This window comes from Neofelis nebulosa, chromosome 4 (genome assembly GCF_028018385.1).
Source record: "Neofelis nebulosa isolate mNeoNeb1 chromosome 4, mNeoNeb1.pri, whole genome shotgun sequence".
Taxonomy (NCBI): Eukaryota; Metazoa; Chordata; class Mammalia; order Carnivora; family Felidae; genus Neofelis; species Neofelis nebulosa.
In genome coordinates this window covers 68,980,334-69,005,223 of record NC_080785.1, presented here as the reverse complement: position 1 = coordinate 69,005,223, position 24,890 = coordinate 68,980,334, and the positions used below count along the sequence as shown (strand labels likewise).

Below are 24,890 nucleotides of genomic sequence, written 5' to 3'. Positions count from 1 at the left end.
TTTATTAACTACAAGGTAGATTTCATTATGTCTTTTACCTCAGACATAATTAAATTTCTCCCATCTCTGGATCTATAGCTCGCTGTATTTGTGTTCTGTGTTGGATCATCATCAAACTTTGTGATGTGGTTATATTCTCCTTCGACTAGATTGACATCTTCCTGGTTGTGTTGACTTCATCTTTTGAGTCTCACTATCAGCTCAGTGTATACCACTAGCTAGATTCTCAAAACCTGCATTCAATTCAATTCGATTCCTCATCACATTTTGTTGTTGACCAATTTCACTTTCAGGAAAGGATGGAGTTCCAGTCTGAATTTTACCACTAACCACTTCCATGACCATAGGTATGTCTTATAATCTCTTTAGGTTTCCCTCTTTGAAAGGAAAGTGGAGATTACCAGGGGTCCTTCCAGCCTTGAAATTGTAAGCACTAAAGTGATGAGAGTTCTTAGAGCCATAGCATCCAAGGAGGACATTTTTTTTCCATCCCCATAATATCAATCTGTCTTGCTGAAGCTCAGAATAACTTTTCAATGTGTATATATATATTTTTTAATTTTTTTAATGTTTATTTATTTTTGAGACAGAGAGAGACAGAGCATGAATGGGGGAGGGGCAGAGAGAGAGGGAGACACAGAATCGGAAGCAGGCTCCAGGCTCTGAGCCATCAGCCCAGAGCCTGACGCGGGGCTCGAACTAACAAACCGTGAGATTGTGACCTGAGCTGAAGTCGGACGCTCAACTGACTGAGCCACCCAGGCGCCCCTCAATGTGTATATTTTTACATTAGGCCCATTTAGAAGTAAATTGCCCAAATTCACTCACCTGATACTTATAGATCCAGGATGTGAAATCAGGTTTGTCTGGGTCCATGGGGCATCCTCTTTTGATCAAATTCTGCCTGTAGAATAGATAGACAAGAAGAGCTGGCTGGGTCATACCAGAGATACTGACAGAGAGCAAGGAGCTGACATAGCCTCTCTTATTTTTGCTAAACATGAAAGATTTGCATTCAGGATTAAATAAATTTTATTCTCCAGATTTCATCCCCATTCCTATATTGGAGCATTACCCTGCAATTTGTATTATCTGCACTAAGAGTTTGAAAGGGGAGACTCTCCATTTGAATTTTTTAAAGTGTTTATTTATTTTTAAGAGGGAGACAGAGCACGATGAGCAGGAGAAGGGAGGAGAGAGAGGGAGACACAGAATCCAAAGCAGGCCCCAGGATCAGAGCCTGATGCAGGGCTCAACTCATGAATGGTGAGATCATGACCTGAGCTGAAGTCAGATGCTTAACCAACTCAGGTGCCACTCAGGTGCCCCTGAGACTCTCCACTGTAAAGGCATTGTTGAACTGGTACCACTAGGTTCTTCAATTTGTTATGCAATACAGGGAAAGACTTGTCCTCAGAAACCAATTTTTTCCTTTTTTTTTTTCATTTTAATTCCAGTTAGTTAACCTACAGTGTTATATTTGTTTCAGGTATATAATATAGTGATTCAACACTACTGTATATCACTCTGTGCTCATCATGACAAGTGCACTCCTTAATCTCCCTCACCTACTTCACCTATCTTCCCATCCACCTTCCCTCTGGTAACCACCAAATTGTTCTATATAATTAGGAATCTGTTTGGGGGCACCTGGATGGCTCAGTCAGTTAAGCATCTGACTCGATTTTGGCTCAGGTCATGATCTTGCAGTGTGTAGGATCGAGCCCCATGTCAGACTCCGCACTGACAATGTGGAGCCTGCTTGGGATGCTTTCTCTCCATCTCTCTCTCTCTTTGCCCCTCCCCTACTAATGCTCTGTCTCTCTCAAAATAAATAAATAAACTTAAAAAGAATTTTTTAAAGAATCTGTTTCTTGTTTTATCTTATTTTCTTCTCTTTGCACATTTGTGTTCTTAAAATTCCACATATGATTGAAATCATATGGTATTTGTCTTTCTCTGACATATTTTGCTTAGCATTATTCTAACTCCATCAGTGTTGTTGCAGATGGCAACATTTCACTTTTTTATGGCTGAATAGTATTCCATTATATATCAACATCTTCCTTATCCATTCATCAGTTGATGGACACTTGGGCTGCAGAGCCCGACACGGGGCTTGAACTCACGGTCCGTGAGATCGTGACCTGAGCTGAAGTTGGACGCTTAGCCGACTGAGCCACCCAGACACCCCTCTTACTATTTTAAGTACAAGATTCCTTTTAGAATCACAAAAAAAAAAGTCTCTCTTGACCTCACCCCACCAAATAGTGTGTTTTTAGTATTCCTTTGATAGAGAAAACATAGCACCATGATAAAAATAAAACAAAACACCCAAGAAGTTATCAAGGCTTCATACCACTCTTAAATAAATGTCTATTTTACTGGTCACATCAGCACCAAGATAAATAAATAGTAAAATGTGTAAGACATACTAAGAACAGACTACAGTCAGTGCTCGTAGACTACACAGGTTCGATATCCCCCTAAGTTACATTCCCAACTAGTTTACAAACTGCCAATAATATAAATTCCACACAGAACATGTAGTGAACACTTAGTAATTGACAGGCAAGAGCAAAGATGACAGCTGACTCAGTTCAAAGGTTCCTTAGTGCCCTAAAGTCTTTAGCAAACTGACTTTGCTGCATCCTAATCTACATAAAATGTCTGAAACCTGAGAACAACCTAGGAAAGGAGATCTTCTATCCACATTGTACAGATGTAAAACTAAGACTCAGATAAGTTGAAGGATTTAGCCAGTCTGAATTAAGTCATCACAACTGCACATAATCATAAACTGAATCATAATCATAATCATATAAAACCCAGAGACGATTTCCCTTACCCCCCCCCCGCCCCCACGATTTATGTAGTAAAAGACAGATACCTGATATGTTACGTAGTGTTGGTTGTGCTGAGTATCTTCCACTTGTCCCTCCAGAGTTGCTCCATCCTTTCTCCCTTCACTTTGTGTCCTGGCTCCCTTGCCCTCCTCTTGTTATGGAAGTGTCCAAAGGAAGACGCAGAGGTTAGAAGGGAGAGGTCTCAGGGTGTTTCTTCCCCAGGCTCCTGCACCCCCACAGAACTCCTCTCCTAAATCCCACAGCTCCTGCCACATGGCCTTCTCTATACCACAGTCTCCTCAGATTCCAGGAACTGCTCCTTCCTCTTCCCCTTTAGGCTTAGCCCGAGGCACCAAACCATCTTGCTTTTCTTGAATCCTGTCCACACTTCTGTAATTAGTGTCAATTGGAGTGTGACATCTGCTTCCTATCAGAACCCTGCCCAATACATTGATCTAGGATATAACAGAGGATGCAACGGATTTAACTAGAGTAGAACATGATTCATATGTTCTCTTAATTATTAGACACAAATGAAAACTAAATTATGTGGCCTATTTTCCCACATCTTACCCACCCCTCTATTGAAACCTCACTCTAAAAGCAGCCCGGAAGCATTTAACATTCTGTGACCTGAGTCACTGAGGAATCAAATAAAATCTTCCTCTGTCAAGTAAACCCTTTAGGCTGGTTCCCCATCCCAAAAGTATAATTGACAACACAAGATTGCATTTGTTCAGCCCTGAGAGCATTAGTTAAAGTCTTTAAAATTCTTTTAAATACTAAATTCATTTTTCTCAATGGTGTTTTTTTTTTTTATAGATTGATCCATTTTCTAGAATTAAAAAAATATATAGTAATAAAATAACCAGCCACATAAGGATAGCTACCCTTTGGGATTCATTGATTTTAAAATGTACATAATAATAAAAAAGCTTCCTTGATATTAAAACACTATAAAATGAAGTTGCATTTTATTCAACCCAATGTATCTTTGTAAAAGTTTGTTGATGAGTTTGACATACTTATGGTCTATAGAAAATGCTATCAAACCATTCAGATTTGCCAACCCCTGTCATAACTCCAAAGCTACCCAGGAGACCATGACTCACATGTTAGGTAACACTGACTTAGGATTCCAGCAAATTTATAAGCCCGTCCTCCCACCCCCCAAAACAGAAAATGCTTCCAAAGCAGGCCACATGGTTAGCTCTTAACCTAAACACCAGATGAATTATCAGCAATAGTGTCACCTTTAGATCCCAGTAACCAGAACCATTGAGCTTTTCACTGGACATGAACTTACCCACTCAGGGAGGAGTTTAGGATGCCACCATGGGGGAGCTCTCAAGGCACAGGACAGAGTCAGAGTGAGACAAAAAATAGCTGGAGCCTCCATCTGATCTCTTGTTCTGTCCCATAAATGTTAGCCACAGGCCTTCTCAGCAGCTTTTGATTCCATTTCTCTGCTGTTCTACCTATTTCTTATGATTTTTTAAAATCAGGTGTTGAAATGCAATTTGAGATAGGACTTCTGATCTTTACTTCTATATCCTCTACTTTTCTTCTCATGTCATCAAAATTTCCCTGGTACCTACATTTAACTCAGCAGGTTAAACAGTAATATGGAGGGGCACCTGGGTGGCTCAGTCAGTTAAGCATCCGACTTCAGCTCAGGTCATGATCTCGTGGTTTGTGGGTTTAAGCCCCACATCAGGCTTTGTGCTGACAGCTTAGAGCCTGGAGCCTGCTTCGGATTCTGTGTCTCCCTCTCTCTCTGCCCCTCCCTCACTTATGCTCTGTGTCTCTCTATCTCAAAAATAAATAAACATTAAAAAAAACCAACAGTAATATGGAAAATTCTGAAAATTCCAGATTCCAGAAAAATTAGATACTTTTGCATTTGTTACCTAGGATCTGTTACTTAGCCTTAGTGCAACAAACGAGGGAATATTAACATGGGTTATGTGCATATGTGTTTTGTAGAACCAGACTTCATAAAACTGGGAACGAACTATATTTCAACAAACCATTTGTGTAGTCCTAAATACAAGAAGACTGGTATAAAAAGGAATAAGAAAAGACTGGAAAAGCTGAAAGAAAAATGGGAGTCTCTCCTCTGAAAGATGAAAAACTTACTGGGAAGTTCCACTAATTTAGAATCAGAATAATAATTGCTTTAAAGAAGAATAGAGTGCAATGAACATAAATAACACTATTCAAAGTTGACCTTGCACAGCAGATGACATGGGAGCAGAGACTGATATTTAAGATCATAATATTAACAGTTATTTATTACCTCCTAGATGCAATGCATTTTAAATTTTTTTCTATTCTGTAGGCTAACCATGGGAAAGAACACTTATTCTTATCTTTTGACTGTCAAAGAAGAGTCTCAAGAATATAAAGTAACATACCCAACACCAACCAGTTATCAACTGGCTGAGCCACGGGCCTCAAACATAGCATGACGACATGAGAGCTTCCGTGCCTATTCTAGAAGTTGCTCAGCAAGCAGACCAGGTAGAGAGAGCCCCTCCAAGAAATGGCAGTGAGACATGAAAGGTCCCAGCGTGTCCCTAAAGACAGCTAAAGAAAGTACAGTTGATCCTTGAACAGCACTGGCTTATAATGTGTGGATCCAGCTATAAATGAATTTTTTACAATACAGTACATAAATGTATTTTCTCTTCCTTATGATTTCCTTAACATTTTCTTCAGTAAAAGGTGAAAAGATTTATACAATCTGAGGAGACACCAGAGTATTAACATTTCCTTTTATCAAGCTTACTTTATTGTAAGAATATAGTATAAAACACATAACATACAAGCTATGTGCTAATCAAATACTTATGCTATTGGTGAGGTCAACAGCTGGCTACTAGTAGGTAAGTTTTCGTGGAGTTAAAACTTATACCAGATTTTTGACTACACGGGGCAGTCGATGGAGCCCCTAAGGCCCACATTATTCAAGAGTCGACAGTACATAGAACAAGTGGGAAAAGCCAATGAAGAGGAAGAGATTCCATTTGAAGAGAGCAAGAAGAGTAAATGGAGAAGGGCTGCCACAGGAAATGGGCAGAATGCATGCATTTGGAGAAGAAAGATTACTTTTAATTTAGGACAGGAGAGGGGGAAAGAATGGCAGTGGGGTACAGGTGAGCCTAGAGGAAAAGGAAAGAGAAACAGAGAAAACAAACAAGACACATTAAGTACATCAATGATGATAAGTAAGTGCTTTAGAGGAAAACAGAGAGAGAAGAAAAGGAATGGGGGATTACAATGTTTAGAAGAATTTGTGCTTACGGGCCTCCTTTTTCTCTAAGAAATAGAAGGTATATTGACTGTGGTACTGAAACCCTTGGGATGCTGTGAGGGTGAGCTTTGAAATACCAGACGGATGTCAACAAAAGTTGATAAGGGGAAAAAACAAGAGATGGTTGGGCAACGTGGAGATCCAATACAGGAGGACATAAACGTGACTGGGGCAATGAGGGAGCGCATATTCTCCAACCACATGGGACAATCCAAGATTTAGGGTCCAGGCATGGAGGGGAATGGATCCAGGCTCTGGGTTTGGCAGAGCATGTGTAGAACACAGGTAAGCTGGCATGGGAACGTGCACCAAGTGTGCCTCAGCAGAGACAGCACTTTCAGTAAACTCTGTTATTGTTCAAAAATATTCAGCGCCCCTCGCCAGGGGGAGAATTATACCATCTCTAGCCCGCTGACATCCGGTTTAGCCATGTGACTTGCTATCGCCAGATAGCAAGAAATATGAGCAGAAGTGACAGGTGTCTCTTGTGAACAGAAACTTTAGGAGCCATGGTTATGGTTCACCATGTCCTCCTTGCCCTCTGCCATGAGTCTGGCAGTGCTCCGGAGGCAGGCAGCTCCACCAACCCAGAATGAAACATGAGAGGGACCACAGCCCACCCATGATCAATCTGTAGTTTTCTGGTTACAGGGGTCTGAGATTAGGTGGTCATTTGTAACTGCAGTATAACCTAGTCTAACTTGAAGAGTAGAGTTTGAACGCTTTAAATTAGAATGGAAAGAAGTCAAGTTAGAAGTTACTTAATTTATTAAAAGACTAAAAGGGGCTAATGGATTAGAGGCTTGGTTGTAGGCTAAGGAAGTATAGGAATAGAAGAAATAGATGAACAGGGTATGTTTATGGGAAAGGAATGTATAATTTTTTTTAACGTTTATTTATTTTTGAGACAGAGAGAGACAGAGCGTGAACAGGGGAGGGGCAGAGAGAGAGGGAGACACAGAATCTGAAATGGGCTCCAGGCTCTGAGCTGTCAGCACAGAGCCCGACACAGGGCTCGAACTCACAGACTGTGAGATCGTGACCTGAGCTGGAGTCAGACGCTTAACCGACTGAGCCACCCAGGCGCCCCAGGAATGTATAATTTTAAAGTGCTAAATAAAATAGTGAATGTAAGATGACATATCCCAGGTCCCTTAACACAATAAGCATTAAGTAAGCAAAGGTCCTCCCCAAACAGAATTCTCCTGTGCCTTACCAGGCTAAGCCCTATCCAGTCAAGATGTTTATGATGCTAGGAATTAGCAGCCCTGGAATAAAAGACCCCCCAAAAACAGTCATATAACAAGTCCTGAAGCTTGACAAAAACATCCATTCTTCTCCAAACACATCTCCTACTGCATTGCACCCCAGACCACTGGTCTCCTTTTTCTTAAACACAACAGGCAGAGGTGAATAGGGTTTTCAGCTGCTGACAGTTGGACTTGGGACTAGAGACCAGATTTATCCCTTTTTCTTCCTGTGGAAGTTATGCATACTGAGGTTGTCAGAGCACAAAAGCATGGTTTCATTTCTTCATTAAACTAACAATATATATGGAGAATCTACGATATCTGGGGACATGGAGCTTACAGTCACAGGGGAAATCAACAAGATACCTAAGTGCGATACACAGAGAAGGGTAAATAACTGCTACGGAGAAAACTAGAGCAGAAAAGGAAGCACATCATACTGCGCCCCTGTTGTTGCATTATATAGTATCACTCTACGACATTCGTCTTATGTTTGGTTTGCACATTTAGTAAAATATTACAAGCATCTCTCCAGGATGAAGCTGAGCCAGAATTCACATCTCTTAATGAAAGGTACCCAGTAAAGAGTTATCCGATAGTCCCTGAGGCTTGTCAGATATGCTCAATTCTTCCACCACATTCAGCCCTTACTACTCTAAACCATGCCCACCCAATAGGGAAGAGTTTGCTGGATTCCAGCCATGAACACAGAATTGCGGCAGCTGAAGACCCATTACACTCCTACTCCAATTGTGGCCACCGTGAAAGGACCCAACCCGATGCTTCAAAGCAAGGTCTTTAACACCCTAGTGGAGACCAGTGTTTCCCAAAATGATGCAGGTACAAATGGTATTCGCTACTACATCTACAGCCCAGAAAGGTGACAACAAAAATTATTAGCAATTGAAGTTGCTGTTGTGGCTGGGAAGTAGGACCATTAAGAAACTAACACCTAATAACAACTACGCTGAGACTATCCAGACCAATTGTGGCAGATCAAATGACAATAGTAGTTGCTGTTCATGAGGACCTTGTAGGCCACCTTTTCCAAGTAACTTATTTTTACCTACTGCTAAGTATCCAGGCAGACACTGTGGCTTGGATGCTGGACTACCAGGGAGGCCCCACTCTCAGGAAATGCTCCAGACTGAGCCTATCTCAGCCATCAGGCCCCAGCACAGGCAGAAAAATGCACCTTCCCATGGCATCTGGCCACGATCTAAGACATCTGGTGGGAACACATAGGTTTCCACTTATGTGGAAAGGGGATAATTGGGGCAAGAAAATAACACCCTAAAATATAGGCTTACCTATGAGGTCACCTCTGTCCATTTGTGTCTCTGAACACAGTATGCAAAAGACTTGGTGTAGTGGGTTGAATGGTGGCACCCTAAATATCTCCTTAAATCCCAGAACCTGTGAATGTGACCTTATCTGGGAAAAGGGCCTTTGCAGATGTACATAAGTTAAGGATCTTGACACATGATCATCCTAGATTATCCATGTGGGCCTTAAATCCAATGACAAGCCTTCTTATAAAAGACACAGAGGGGAAAAACAGAGGACAAGGCCATGTGAAGATGGAGACTGAGATGGCAGTTATACAGCTACAAACCAAGGAACACCCGGAGCCACTAGAAGATGGAAGAGGCAAGAAAGGATTCTCCCCTAGAGACTTGGAGGCAGTTCGGTCCTGCCAACATGCTGACATCAGATTTCTGGTCTCCAGAACTACGAGAGAATAAATTTCTGTTATTTTAAGGCATCCAGTATATGGTAATACATTATATCAGCCCTTAGGAAATTAATACACTCGGTAACTTTAACTTGACCCTACTCTTGATGTCTGCCTCCAAGGTAAGGAGAAGCCAGGCAGCAGGACCATTCCCAATCCTAAATTCCTCTGTAATTAACATGGTCTCTACTTCAGGTGTGCTCCCTAACACATTCAAAGTAAGGTATCTCCCTGCACCTACCCCCACTCACCCTACAACTACCCAAATTTGGAGCAAAGTACCTGATCATGAAAGAGGGTCTCCTTCTTCATGGCCTATTTAACCAATTAATCTCCAATCTTCCATTCTAACACATGCTCCAACTTGGCAAGACACCATTCAAAACTGTTCATGCAACTGTTCTCCCACCCTCCCTCCCACCTGTGCCCAGACACATGCAGGGGATTCAGCAGGTGCCCTTCTGATGCACCCCCTCCAGACACCATGATTCTTCCACTTGCTCAGCCTCCAGAGATATGTCATACAGCAAATTGCTATTTAGGGAAATAGCCATTTCCCTAAAAATGATCATTTCTCCCTCTACCTTCTCAATGCTCCACTCCTTTTGACACAGTCCAGTCCAGAGCTAAGCACAATGCCTGGCACATAGACAGCACTCAATAAATACTTGCTGATTGAATGATTAAGATGGCTTTGGAACATCCAGGAAGATATTCTAGAGACTAACCACTGCATGAAAGAATGTTTTAAAGACTTTCCCACTGGCATTGCTGTCATTGGCCTCCTTGATACACTTGACAACTCTCTTTAGCTTGACCTTACCCTTGAAGGCTGTCACCTAGTGATGGTGAAAGCCTGTTATAGCCTCTTCCCATTGGTCACACAGGTACATGTTGTAACTTGCTTCTAGTGAATCCTTTCTGCCAAAGAGAGAGGAGTCCATGAGGTGAACAAGCAAAGATTCAAGCACAGCCTCTACCTTATACTTAGTCTTCTGCCCCATTTCTTCTTCCTCCATTTTGGCTGCCCTGCTTACATATCTTAGGTTCAGAAATTCAGAACTGTTTTTATTGAATGTTTGAACCAGCTTCTCCACCTAATGTTGCTTTCACAAGCTCTCATGCTGTGCTGTGGAAGAGAGCATCTGGATAATGCAATCCTACAGAAACAATATAGAATTCCAGCTACAACACCTTCAAGCTGTGTGATCTTGAGCGAATTCTTTCTTTCACCTGCCAAATGGGAAAAAAGTATGAACTTTGCAGGTTCATTAGGAGGTTTAGAAATATTGAGAGGATTAGGGAACCGGCAAAGTAGCTGGAACACAATAAAATTTCAAAATATGTCAGCCATTGTTACTATTGGATCTACCTTGGTATTCATATTGTAGATCACAGAAAAGAAGAGTGGCAGAGCCCTGGGCAGCCTTGCCCACTCTTCCAGCCGTGAAGAGATGAACAGGACACTTCAACTATCCCCAGATATTTCTATAATTCTACCTCACTAGACTGGGAGTGGAAATAACTGAAATCATGAGACAAGTTTGAAAAAAACTAGTTTGAACATAGTTTAAAAAAATAACTTTCTCAGCCTTTAATTGTATCTGTTAGAAATGTAACTTTCTAGTTTTACATATCAGATGTTATTCAAAATGCTTTGTAAATTACATCAGTTGCACAACATTGTGAAAGTGCTAAGCAGCACTGAACTGTACACTTTAAAACGGTGAATTTTATGTGAATTTAACCCAAAAATTAATTTTTTAAAAAGATGCCGGGGCACCTGGGTGGCTCAGTCGGTTGAACGTCCGACTTCGGCTCAGGTCATGATCTCACGTTTGTGAGTTCCGGCCCCGCATCAGGCTCTGTGCTGACAGCTCAGAGCGAGGAGCCTGCTTCCGATTCTGTGTCTCCCTCTACCCCTCCCCCACCCATGCTCTGTCTCTCTCTGCCTCTCAAAAATAAACTAATTAAAAAAATAAATAAAAAGAGGCAGAAACTGCTGTTGTCTTCAACATCAGAATGTTGACCTGGAGATTACTTTAACCAACACAGATTCCAATTTTGTAGGTCAAGGTGGGCATCAACACCTTTTAAAAACCCCGATAGTGATTCAGATGATCCAGAGTTGAGAAGCATTTTAGCCATATTAAAATATCTCAGAGTAGACAAAGGAGATGAATACAGTAGAAATTGCACTTTTTTTAAAAAAGACAATTATCTGGATAACATGGTATTCTTTCTATAATTTGCATTACTGGGGTTCCAATAAAGTTCGAACAACGCATTTACCCACGTAAATCACACTGTCCTGTGGATTTTCATTCATTTCAATTTTAGGAAGAAACATCTGCTTGAGGTCTTGGAGCAAATAAAAGGTAGGAGCAAACTTGGGAGCCATGAGGGGAAGAAAAATAATCCCCATGGCACCTCTTGGATTCTCTTCATCCAGTTCCATTCAAAAGCATCCCAAAGCACAGTCCAATGTCCCGTTGTGTCTTGATGGGAGGTGGGCAGTGGGGACGTGTGTTTCTTCAGTTCATCAGAGTGCTGTGAGATCTGGAGAAGAGAGGGGTACAGAGGCAGCAAGGGTACTGCAGGCAGCACTCAGCTCCCTCAACCTTCCTTTCACCTTCCCCCAAGCCATTCCCTGCCCACCTCCATGTTTGTGTGTCTGGCAAATGAATGCAGACTGGACATTTCTTATTTATTTATTTATTTAACATTTATTTATTTTTGAGACAGAGCGAGAGCATGAACAGGGGAGGGTCAGAGAGAGGGAGACACAGAATCTGAAGCAGGTTCCAGGCTCTGAGCTGTCAGCACAGAGCCCAACGCGGGGCTCGAACCCACAGACCGCGAGATCATGACCTGAGCCGAAGTCAGACGCTTAACCGACTGAGCCACCCAGGCGCCCCCAGACTGGACATTTCTGAAAGTGCTTGCTGCTACCAGGAAGATTCCACCTTGGACAAGAGGCTGAGACAAAGGGGAGTGGGTAGCAGGAAGGGACGGTAAAGGGAGGAAACTATTGAAGCTACATCTGTGAGACAGACAGAAAAAAATAACTCTAGATTTAAAAAACAAAAACAAAAAAGTGACTGGCTTCTTTATTTCTCAGATTGGGGGAAGGAACTTCATCCCTGCTATTAAGAGGTTGCCCAATTTGCTGTTATGAAAAGAAGGTGCTTCTGTATTTGTTTGCATTTCTTTTAGGGACATGATTACTACTTGGTATTACTATCCTCTTCCACCATTTTATTTCTCCTTCATCCTTTAATTGTAAACTTTCTGACTTTTCAGATCAACTCAAATAGTACCTGGCAGACTTGTTATTGCATGAATACTTATTGAATTATGAAACGGTGAGTTGGAGTGGAATAAATGAGAAGACTAGAATGTTCTCTTTTCAATGTAACAGGTTTGAAGCGTTCCTTGTGGTACATAGGAAAATGAATCCTCATACATTATGTTCTTACATTTCATGTAAGAGAAATGTTTCCCACTTTTCTCAGAGCTGATGTCATGTCCCAGCCTTATGACAATGATAATTGAGTTGGGGCAGGAGTCTGGTACCAACCAAGTTGTGATGTCTGTTCCCAGATATACAAATAGTTTATGATGTGTCTCTTGCTAATTCATATAATCTTCTTGGGTTTCCACATTTGTAAAAAATGGGGCTGAAATACATAAATTTCCTGGTCCCTTCTAGTAAATGGATGTGACATAATGTCAGAAGAGAAATTAACACTTAATGATCTTTGGTCATTAATGATCTTTGGTCCCAAGCATCCTCGCATTGACATTGCAGATAGGATTTTCCTCCATTTAAAGATAATTGAGAATCAGAGATAAGATAGGCCTTGCTCATGATCACACAGTTATCCAGGAATATATCCAGGGTTTGAACCCAAGTGGATCCGAACCCAGATTCTATTCCCTGCCACTCCACATGACTTCTTACCTGGGAGACTGAACGATATGAGTATAATCATTTTTATTTCGGGACACAAAAAGTCCACGTCATGCTACATTAAAACAGAGTATATTAGGCACCTGGGTGGCTCAGGCAGTTAAGCATCGAGCTCTTGATTTCAGCTCAGATCGTGACCTCATGGTTTGGGAGTTCAAGCCCAGCATGGAGCTCTGTGCTGACAGGGCAGAGTGTGCTTGGGATTCTCTGTCTCCTTCCTTCTCTCTGCCCCTCCCCCACTTTCTCTCTCAAAAAATATTTTTTTAAAAAGAAAGAAAATACAGTATATAATTAAGTATAATTTTTTCCAGTCTTCACTGGAATTTTTTAAATTGGAAGCTTACAAAGGAGCAGATACATTTTATTATTATTTTAAATGAGCTATTAAGAACATAGAATTCATCCCACTCCTGTTTCAAAATGATCCTGGTGTTAGTATCCTCTTCCCCTCTCCATCCTTATGTATGCACCTCCACTCTGTCACTCATGTTACTCAAATTTATTATATAAATTTTTTTTTAACATTTATTTATTTTTGAGACAGAGAGAGACACAGCATGAACGGGGGAGGAGCAGAGAGAGAGGGAGACACAGAATCGGAAGCAGGCTCCAGGCTCTGAGCCATCAGCCCAGAGCCCAACGCGGAGCTCGAACTCACGGACTCACAGACCGTGAGATCGTGACCTGGGCTGAAGTCGGACGCTTAACCGACTGAGCCACCCAGGCGTCCTCAAATTTATTATATAAAATTAATGTCCCCTAGGTGCAGGGTCTACAGCCAGAGAATAACCAGAGAATATTAGTTAAAACCAGAGCTTTTACATGAAAATAACCTAGTTGGCATGTAGTTATGAATGTCTTTTTTTCATGTGAAAAAACTGAGCAGACTCATGTGACAATAGCTGTACATTTAATTTCCCCACCGATTGAGAAGAGTGATTAGCCACTTAACTGTAGTAAAAGTTCTGAAACCTATTTTATTTTCTTCAGCATAACAGCATCTACACATATCTTAAAATACAATTCTTCCCATATGTTCATGTTGTCTCTGATAGGCAAGGCAGGCAAGGCCAGAGTGATAAGGAGAATGGAAAGGACAGTGGAGGTGATGAGGGCTACAAGTTTTTTAAGTGGAACAGAATGATCAGATGGATTTTTTCAAAAGCTAACCTTGCCAGCTGTAATGAGAACCAACTACAGTGGGAGCCCAGCAGCAGGAAGGAGAGGTCGACAGCACTGGGGTACAGAGACACCCCTACAGTTACCTGGAGATGAGAACAAGGGACATGGACAGGAGGGTGAGAGAAGGGCAAATCCAGAACATTGCAGACTGGGGGGATGGGCTGAAGGAGAGACCATGATAAGAAATAAGGAATATCAGAGGATATTAAAATAGAGACATTTGGGAAGTAGGGTAGGGGTTGAAATGAGGGGCACAGAATACTGAGTTTAGTTTAACATCTATTAAGATAGACATGCCTGAGCTACATACATTAGGTATTTGGACAGATGTATCAATGTCAAACTAAGGAGATCTCAGAGTTTTAAAAGACAATAAAACACCGTAGTTATAACATCAGCTTTAGAGGGGTGCCTGGATGGCTCAGTTGGTTAAGCATATGACTTCGGCCCAGGTCATGATCTCATGGTTCATGAGTTCAGGCCCTGCATCGGACTCTGTGCTGACAGCTCGGAGCCTGGAGCCTGCTTTGGATTTTGTGTCTCCCTCTCTCTCTGCCCCTCCCCACCTCTCAAAAATAAAAAAAATAAAAAAATCAGCTTTAGAGTCAAATAGACAATGGATTCATTAAAAGCTCTGCCATGACTAATTCTGTGGGATTGGACAAGATTTGGAGACTTTCTGAGCATTAACTTCCTCATTTGAAAATGATTACTCATTTTCAAATGATTTGGAAAATACTCAAATGATTACTTGATGTGGACTTAATGAGACAAGGCAGATACATCAATGAGCAAAGTGCCTGGCGTATAGTAGTAATTGTTCCATAAATGTTATATGCTATTATGACTACATAGGTTGTTGAACCATGAATAAAGGTAGGAATTGAAGTCAGAGGTTTGGAGCTGATAACCCTGGAAGTATAGGAGGGAAGATCATTAAAGGCAGGGCCTTGGGGATGCCAACTCTTGAGGGTCAGGCATAGCAGGGGCAGGCAAAAACAGACTGAGAAGACGTAGAAGCAGAAAGGATAATCAGGAGAGTGCTGTGGCCTGGAACAGTGGGAGTGGGCAACAGGAGAATGAATCAGAATCATTGTATTAAGCACTTACGGATCAGAAAATTAACCATTACATCTGTTAATGAGGATATCTTTGTTCTGACCTGAACAAAGGGTACTTTGATGAGAGAACAAGCAGAAGCAGTACATAGAGATAGCATTCAGCTTTCCTACAAGTTTGAAAGCTTAATTATTAGAAATATATAATTCCAAGATAGAGAATATAATCTAGTTTAAAAACAGGAAGGGGTTAATAGTATTAACACAGCTGAAATGGATCTCTTCAGGATCTTTCCCCTCAGCTTGTGATCTTTGTTGTTTCTCTCATCTTAGCAAAAACCACCACCAACAACAACACATTCTTTTTTTTTTTTTAATTAAAAAAAATTTTTTTTTAACGTTTATTTATTTTTGAGACAGAGAGAGACAGAGCATGAACGGGGGAGGGTCAGAGAGAGGGAGACACAGAATCTGAAACAGGCTCCAGGCTCTGAGCTGTCAGCACAGAGCCCGATGCGGGGCTCGAACTCACGGACCGCGAGATCATGACCTGAGCCGAAGTCGGACGCTTAACCGACCGAGCCACCCAGGCGCCCCGCATTCTTGACTCTATGACTGTACCTCTTTCTCTACCTCTTGCTCCATTTCTTTACCTTCGATAGTGAAACTCTTCTAGTAGTCAATCTAAATTCCCCATTTCCAATTTTTTTTCTGGACTCTCCTGAACTCGCCCCTAGAGGATTTTCTCTCCCACCTTCTACCAAAACTACCAGTAACCCCCACATGGCAAAATCCAAAGGTTGTTTCTCAGCTCTCATCTCCGTTGACCTATCAGCAACACTTGATACGGTTAATCAGTCTCCGCTTTAAACACTTGGCTTTTAGGACACAAATTCTCTTGATTTTCCTCTTTTTCTGCTAGCCATTCTATCTGCTTTGCTGGCTCCTTACTATAATGTTAATATTGGAAAGCCCTACAGCTCAGTCCTGGACTCTCTTATTATTATTGTTATTATTATTATTATCATTATTATTTTAAATTTACACTCACCACTCAATCTAATCTAGTATCATGACCTAAAAAAATTGACATGATCCACAACTTTATTTTTTTTTAATTTTTTTTTTAACGTTTATTTATTTTTGAGACAGAGAGAGACAGAGTATGAACGGGGGAGGGGCAGAGAGAGAGGGAGACACAGAACTGGAAGCAGGCTCCAGGCTCTAAGCCATCAGCCCAGAGCCCAACGCAGGGCTCGAACTCACGGTCCGTGAGATCGTGACCTGAGCTGAAGTCGGACGCTCAACCGACTGAGCCACCCGGGCGCCCCAACAACTTTAAATCTTAACCTTGGATTGCTCCAGCAATTCCAGAATACTATATCAATCTTCACTTCAACATATCTACTTGAAGTTATTTTAAAAACTAAAATTTTTGAAATTCCCATCAACTAAATAAATGCTTATTAAAATTTCCAACTCTGTGGAGCTCTTTGCTAACATCAAAAAATTAAACCATTCACATGAGAGTAGTTGTAATTGGGTACCACTGATAACAAAATTTATAATGCAACCACCTACTGTTCACTTGGTCCCACTTTAAATTTATATTTTACATTTACTTGAAAATTATTTTTATAGATTTATCAGTTACATTATTTTCAATGTACAGACAATGAGGCAGCAACATCCAGGTTCACCAATTCCTTGCTATATAATCCCCCAAACTATCCAGGCTCCATGCTCCACAAATTGAAAAACGCAACTGGAGGAGTGCCTGGGTGGCTCAGTTGGTTAGGTGTCCCACTTCAGCTCAGGTAATTATCTCACAGTCTGCAGGTTCAAGCCCCACATAGGGTTCTGTACTGTCATAACAGCTCAGAGCCTGGAGTCTGCTTTGCATCCTCTTTTTCTCCTCTCTCTCTGCCCCTCCACAGCTTGTGCACTCTCTTTCTCTCTCTCTCTCAAAAAATAAATAAGAATTTAAAAATTAAAAAAAAAACACACAACTGGCTTACTAATGAATTTATTTGCATACAAAAATGATTATGCCTTCAAGGTAGAGCCCACGATTTAACTTTTGCATAGGTTAACACTCAGACTCCTCATTTCTGTTCAATATATTACTTCCCAAGCAAAAATTCAGAATGGCAAAGACATGAACCCTCATGTTAAGCCCTCCAGCTATCAGTCTTCCCTCATGTTTCCTAAAGGGACTGCATGCATCTCTTCACATCCTAAACAAGTTCAAAAGGTTGAACTGCAGAAAGTAAAATTTGAGGATACTCAATACACCGTAAAATTGTCATGATGTTTTGCTTTGTGATATTTTGACCAGCTATTAAACCTCATTTCTCTTTGTGCAAAAAAAAAAAAAAAAACAAAAAAACAAAAAACAAAACAAAACTATTAACATGGTCCCCAAAAGACACTTCTTAGAAAAAATAATATGGCAGTACAACATAGGATGCAACTGAAGTATAAGAAACTAAAAGCAAGAAGTATTTTTTTTTAAAACTCTAAAACCAACGAGACTAGTTAGGAGGTGAAAAAGGATAGAATTAATGGTAGAGATATACAGACATCTCTGAGGTAAATTCTGTAGGACTTGGAGACAAACGGATAAGGAGAAAGAGTAAGCAGGATTCTAGAACGACTTCCAAATATCCATTTGTGTGTTAATGGTGATAGATTAACAATATGAGAAATAAAGTAAGGGGAAATTTGAAAGAATGTAGGTTCAGGTTTGTTCAAGTTAAAGTTTCTGGGAGGCATCTAGGTAATAATCCATTAAGTGGCAATTTGAACATAAGGATTGAGCTCTCACTACCTGGTATGCATCCATAGCATGCATCAAAACCATTTGCCAAGATTTTTTTTTCAGTAAGAAAAAGGAGGAACAGAAGCATCTATCTATATCTATATCTATATCTATATCTATATCTATATCTAATCTATATCTATCTATTAATGTTCATTTATTTTTGAGAGAGAAAGAGAGAGAGAGAGAGAGACACACAGACTGCACGAGCAGGAGAGGGGCAAAGAGAGGGGGAGAGATACAGAATCTCAAACAGGCTCCAGGCTCTGAGCTGTCAGCACAGAATCCTACACAGGGCTCGAACTCTGAATGGCAAGATCATGACCTGAGTGGAAGTCAGACGCTTAACCGACTCAGCCACCCAGGCTCCCCAAAGCATCTATATTTAAAATAATTTTCATTCATGTCTCTCTAGTGCCCCAGAGGTATGAAACACTGGTTTCAGGTTCAAGTCAGACATTGAGATTCACAATATACTGGGCACCATATGTTAAGTTTAAAACAATGGTATTACAGTGAGATCTGGGATCTTGTCCCAGATGTGATTTGAACAAGGTATGCAACTTTTTCATCCTCATGCCAAACAGGAATACTGATTTTAAGATTGTTATAAGAATTAAATGAGGTCAAATATATTGAGATAAACACAGTTACCAGCATATAATAATGCCCCCCCATGGTATATTTGGAAAATCATAGGAATATTTGGAGAATGGAATCGATCATCCTGAAAAAGCAGAAGAGGTAGGAATTAAAGGCCAGGCCTTGCAAATGCCAACATTTTAGGAATAACAAGAGAATGATTTAAGCAAATACACTATAAAAGTATAGACAAAGAAAAACTGAGAGCTTTCCCCCTAAGGTCAGGAACATGACAAGGATGTCCACTGTCACCACTGTTATTCAACACAATGTTGGAAGTCCACACACAATGTTGTATGTCAGCAGTCAGACAACACATATAAATAAAAGGCATCCACATCAGCAAGGAGGAAGTCAAACTTTCACTCTTCACAGATGACATGATACACTATGTGGAAAACCCAAAAGACTCCACCAAAAAACTGCTAGAACTGATCCATGAATTCAGCAGGGTCGCAGGATATAAAATCAATGTACAGAAATTGGTTGCATTTACATAAACCAATAATGAAGCAGCAGAAAGAGAAATCAAGCAATCAATCCCATTTATAACTGCACCAAAACCCATAAAATATCTAGGAATAAGCCTAACCCAAGAGGTGAAAAATCTATACATTGAAAACTATAGAAAACTTAGGAAAGAAATTAAAGAAGACACCAAAAAATGGAAAAGATTCCATGCTCCTGCATAGGAAGAACAAATATCGTTAAAATGTCGATACTACCCAAAGCAATCTATATACTCAATACAACCCCTATCAAAATAACACAAGCATTCCTCACAGAGCTAGAACAAACAATCCTAAAATTTGTATGGAATCAGAAAAGACCTCGAATAGCCAAAGCGATCCTGAAAAAGAAAACCAAAGCTGTAGACATCACAATTCTGGACTTCAAGCTATATCACAAAGCTATAATTATCAAGACAGTATGGTACTGGCACAAAAACAGACACATAGATCAGTGGAACAGAATAGAGAACCCAAAAATGGACCCACAAATGTAAACTAATCTTTGACAAAGCAGGAAAGAATATCCAATGGAAAAAATTCAAAAAAGTAAAAAAATTATATAGTTTAAATGGTTAAACTTTATGGTATATAAATTATTTTTCAATAAATAATGCTTTTACCAACCAACAAACAAACAAACAAACAAAAACCATGGAGTTGTAGTACTGGAGATTATGTGAAAATACAGCTTCCTTGTCATTGCTCCTGCAATGGTCATATTCCTTCCCTACCCTTCTCCCCTGAAGTTGCAAAAACAAATAGCTTCTTTATCCTAGAGGGCAGAAAGAATATATCCTGTGGCATCTCCATGAAACTGAGTGAAGACCTCAAGGAAACATCTATGCTCCTCAGGGAGACTTAGGACAAGTAATATCAGGACTTGGGCATGTACTTGGTACACCACCAAGCCAATACCCCTGTGGAAGGACCCTCCCACTCTGCTTCTAATCACATCCCTCTCCCTCAAGTGTCTCTGAAAGTGATAGTCAATATCTATACTCCCTAGATAGATTCATAAACATATAGATATACATGTCTGGATGACAAGCTACAAAGTGGGGAAGTTGATTATGAAGAAAAAAAACCATGCATAATAAACAGAACTTCTTGACATATATCCTGACAGATAAAATCTCAAGGTTTCCTTAGGCTACTGCTCTGGGGATAAACATTGTGATTCTTTTATAGAGTGAGTACGTTTTCCTTTCCTAGACAAATACTGTAAATTATTTTTAAATCTTAAATATTTTATTAAATAGCATAACTTCCTTCATTTATAGCGAGTCCCCTTTAAAAAGTCTTCTTCAAGTTTGTCAACTTGGGACTACAAGCTCTGCCCTCTATCAATCCTCCCTCTACCCCATCCCCCCATATCACACAGTCGGTTGTATCACAATGACCTGGATTTCTGCTTAAAGTTGTACATGTTGTGATATGCAAAAGACTTAAGGTAGAAAGGAAAGAAAATAAACCTTAAGTATGTTAGTGGAGGGGAAGAATGTGGAAGGGTAGAAGCTAATATAGTCTCAAATAGCTGGATGATTTGAGGTAGTACATTAGAGGGTGCTCATCACCTAAATCATGTTTTTGTGGAGATTTACATGATTTGTGTAGATACATATATGTAAAATTTTAACGACTTTATGGCATATGGCAAATTTACTAAGTTGTTGCTAGGTATTGAGGAAAGGGAGACGGAAGGGTAGGGACTGGCAGGGCCTCCATCTACCCTAAGTTGCTCTCAGCCTTCCTTCTGCTCCTGCCTGCTTGTCCCGATATTTCACTGCTGTTGGGGACATTACCTCATTTCTTCAAAGGACAGACCAGGTCTCCAAATGAGGTAGGGCCTCCGTTGCAGCTGTCAGGCTAACTACTGAGAAGAAAAAGGGTCTGAGGAAGGAAGCAACAGTTGGCAGGAAGGATGAGGGGAGGGGAGAAAAGCCTGCAGCTGTGTCTTTGAGCCAAACTGTGAGAATGCAAATGAAAATCAGAATAATAAAAATCCAGGGCTGATCTGGATCTTTTTTCCAAATATCTGCCTCAGCCGCTACTTGGAAGTTGCCTGGTGTGTTGCTCTTTGAAACAGGGAACTTCTGCTATTGTTTACATCTCTTTGGAAAGTAATTATAAATTCTTATTTTTATTCAACTTGCAGTCTTATTCCCCACACCCCTTAACTGTAAATTGTTTGACTCATTTCTTTTTCCACAGATGATGTCAAACACAATACCTGAAAAGAGACACTTTGTTCCAGACATATTTGCTGAATTGACGATGGGTGAAATCAGTTGGAATTACTCTTCCGCAGGTTTCCCAAAGCTGTCTTTTTAATCCCCAGGCAAGTCCCTTCCTCTGTGTTCCCAAGCTCTTCTCACTTCCATCATAGCTGTCATTCCATAATAAATAGTATTAAGTATTCAGTTGTGTTGATGTCTAATACCTCGATTGCACCCTAGACTGAAAGAATTCTGAAATTCTGAATTTAAAGCTCTGGGTGAGGTCCAGTCATGAATAAGTTTTAAGACTTCTCCCAGGTGAAATACAAATCAAAGACACACTGAGATACCACTGGCCAGAGTGGCTAAAATGAACAACTCAAGAAACAGATGTTGGCAAGAATGTGGAGAAACGGGAACCCTCTTGCACTGTTGGTAGGAATGAAAACTGGTGCAGCTGTTCTGGAAAACAGTGTGGAGGTTCCTTAAAAAAATAAAAATAGAACTACCCTACGACCCAGCAATAGCACTACTAGGAATTTACCCAAGGGATACAGGAGGAGTGCTAATGCATACGGGCACATGTACCCCAATGTTTATAGCAGCACTTTCAACAGTAGCCAAATTATGGAAAGATCCCAAATGTCCATCAACTGATAAATGAATAAAGAAGATGTGGTTTTTAAATACAATGGAATACTAGTTGTCAATGACAAAGAATGAAATCCTGCCATCTGCAGCAATGTGGATGGAACTGGAAGGTATTATGCTGAGTGAAATAAGTCAGAGAAGGACAGATATATATTTTCACTCAGATGTGGATCTTATGAAACTTAACAGAAGTCCATGGGGGAAGGAAAGGGGAAAAAATAGTTACAGAGAAGGAGGGAGGCAAACCACAAGAGACTCTTAAATACAGAGAACAAGCTGAGGGTGGATGGGAGGGAGAGGGAGAGGGAAAATGGGTGATGGGCATTGAGGAGGGCACTTGTTAGGATGAGCACTGGGTGTTGTATATAGGCTAATTTGGCAATAAATTATATTTAAAAAAAAGACTTCTCCCAGGTGATTCTAGCATGCAGGCAGTGTTATGAATTTCTAGGAGCCATTTCAGATAGAGGAAATATTTGTATCCATCACTGTACCCAGCAGCAACAGCTGAGTGCCTAGGATTAAGAAGATCCTCACTTATTTGTTTCATTCAATCCAGTTAATATCTCATTAGCATTTGATGGAAGATCAGTTTGCCATCACTAGGCATGGACAATACTAGGCTAGAAGAAGACTTCTCAGCCTATTCTCAATTATATAGCAATTTCACAAAGTGATCAAGAGATCTCACATGGCCTCTTGGTATTTTCACATTTATGAAATATGGGTCTAGGCTAATTAGGGGTTAAATTTCCTCCAGCCTTAGAGTTTTAAGTACTAAATGGATGTGAACTATTTGGGTACATAGTACCATAGAAAGAGAAATCAAGATTTGTTACTCTTTTCAAGTTCAACTCTATCTTATTTAAACTCCCAATAACAAAGTAGACTTTTTTCCTATATTGAAGATAAGGAAACTAAAGTGTAGTATTTGGTGACTTTGTATTTAAGTTTTAACCCAAAAATGTCCAACTCCAGAGCCCAATCTCTCTCTGACCATACAGGGCCTTTGTACCAGGGAAATGACCTAAATAAGCTCTTTGCTCTGGAGATGCTGTCAAATCAACAGGTGGCTACACTGGGATAGAAAACAATGTCCATCAATCCCCTGCTTTCAATATAGGACACAACTGAAGACGAAACAACATTCATATAGTATTATAACTAAATATCATTTTTTCCCTTTTTATTTCATTCCCATTTCTATATTGAAGCTTACCATAAGGGATGGATACATTTTAAATTTTCTTTATAATAAGCTATTAAGAATGAAAATTAAATTCTTCCCTACTTTGTTAAGATCTTAGGGCTTATAACCCCATGCACACCTAGGTTCACACCCCAAAAAATTATTCCATTATTCAGCCCAGGAATGACTTTCACTACAAGGTCCACAACCTTGGAACTACAATAGCTAATCATGTTCATTAAAAATTTTAAGCTCAAAAATCCCAAAGAAAGGTTTTATGAAATGATGATCAATCAAAAAGAAGAACCAATCAGCAGATATCAGCCTTTTTCACTTCTGAGACACTCTTAAGTATCCTGTATGAAAGTAGTTGTATGTTTGACATTTCATTGATTGAGATATTCACAATGATAAAAATCCACTATATCTTTAGCAATACCTTGAAATTATTTTGTATGTTTTTCCTCATGTGCCTACATTTAAGAAAGCAATCATTCACATACATGTGAGATAAATCTGATCAGAAAATACAGGTGTGGTCAATTGTGAAGGATCTTGGATGAATTCTATGGATATTAGTAGGCAACAAGGACTCAAGAAGCCAAGAGATATTTTTAAGCAAAGTGACAGAATCACATTGATTGGAAAGTTGGGGCATCTGGGTGACTCAGTCAGTTAAGCATCCAACTTCAGCTCAGGACATGATCTCACAGTCTGTGGGTTCAAGTCCCGCATCGGGCTTTGTGCTGACAGCTCAGAGCCTGGAGCCTGTTTTGAATTCTGTGTCTCCCTCTCTCTCTGCTCTTCCTTCATTCATTCTCTGTCTCTTAAAAATAAATGAAAGTTCAAACAAATTAAGAAAGAAAAGTATCTGTTAACTGTGCAGGACTATCGGTCTGTGTAAAGACCAGCCCAGAAAATCAATTAGGAGGCAGGAGATGTCACCAACATATATTTGCTATGACATCTGTGAACTAAGTGCTGCTAGAAATAAAGAACAATTTGATAGGGGATAGTGGAGAGGGCAGAGTTCAGGATATTTCCAGATTTGGACACCATATGGAAGATCAAATCATGAAGCAAAATAAAGACTACAAAAAGAAGGGGTTTTGTCTTGTTGGGTTTGTGGGGAAGGATAGAATTAGAATGAACATGAATTTTGAAAGACAGTAGACCTCAGTTGTTATGATACTTTAGGATTCATATGGGTCTGTGTTCAAAACCAAGGTCTGCCATTTGCTAACTATGTGAGCTTGAGCAAAATCGTTAACCATGAATCTGTTCCCTCATTTAAAAAATAGGGATAGTGATACGATACCACAGTATAAATAAAATGATGTAACATATACATAGGGCTTAGAAATGTGCTGGTGCATAACAATCTTACAATCAATTTAAGTACAATTATTATTATTATATAGATTTTCAAACCATCAGAAATGTCTGGGAGTTGAAGCCACGCAAGTTCAACTGGAGAAGCGATTTTCTACCCTAAGAGA

General features: G+C 40.2%; 1 protein-coding gene across 5 annotated transcripts in view; it reads right to left on the bottom strand.

The window, feature by feature from the left end:
• ASNS (asparagine synthetase (glutamine-hydrolyzing)) overlaps positions 1 to 24,890 on the bottom strand; it is a 159,606-nt gene that overhangs the window by 17,766 nt on the left and 116,950 nt on the right. The window contains exons 8-11 of one of the 5 annotated variants that reach the window (XM_058724999.1): positions 11,440 to 11,706; positions 9,971 to 10,068; positions 2,891 to 2,997; positions 829 to 904 (exon numbers count right to left, since the gene is read on the bottom strand). The gene's annotated coding sequence lies outside the window, so the exon portion shown is untranslated. Of the gene's footprint in view, positions 1 to 828; positions 905 to 2,890; positions 2,998 to 4,152; positions 4,535 to 9,429; positions 9,574 to 9,970; positions 10,069 to 11,439; positions 11,707 to 24,890 lie in introns of those variants that run through there. The other 4 variants (XM_058725000.1, XM_058724998.1, XM_058725001.1 and 1 more) reach the window with 4 other exon arrangements.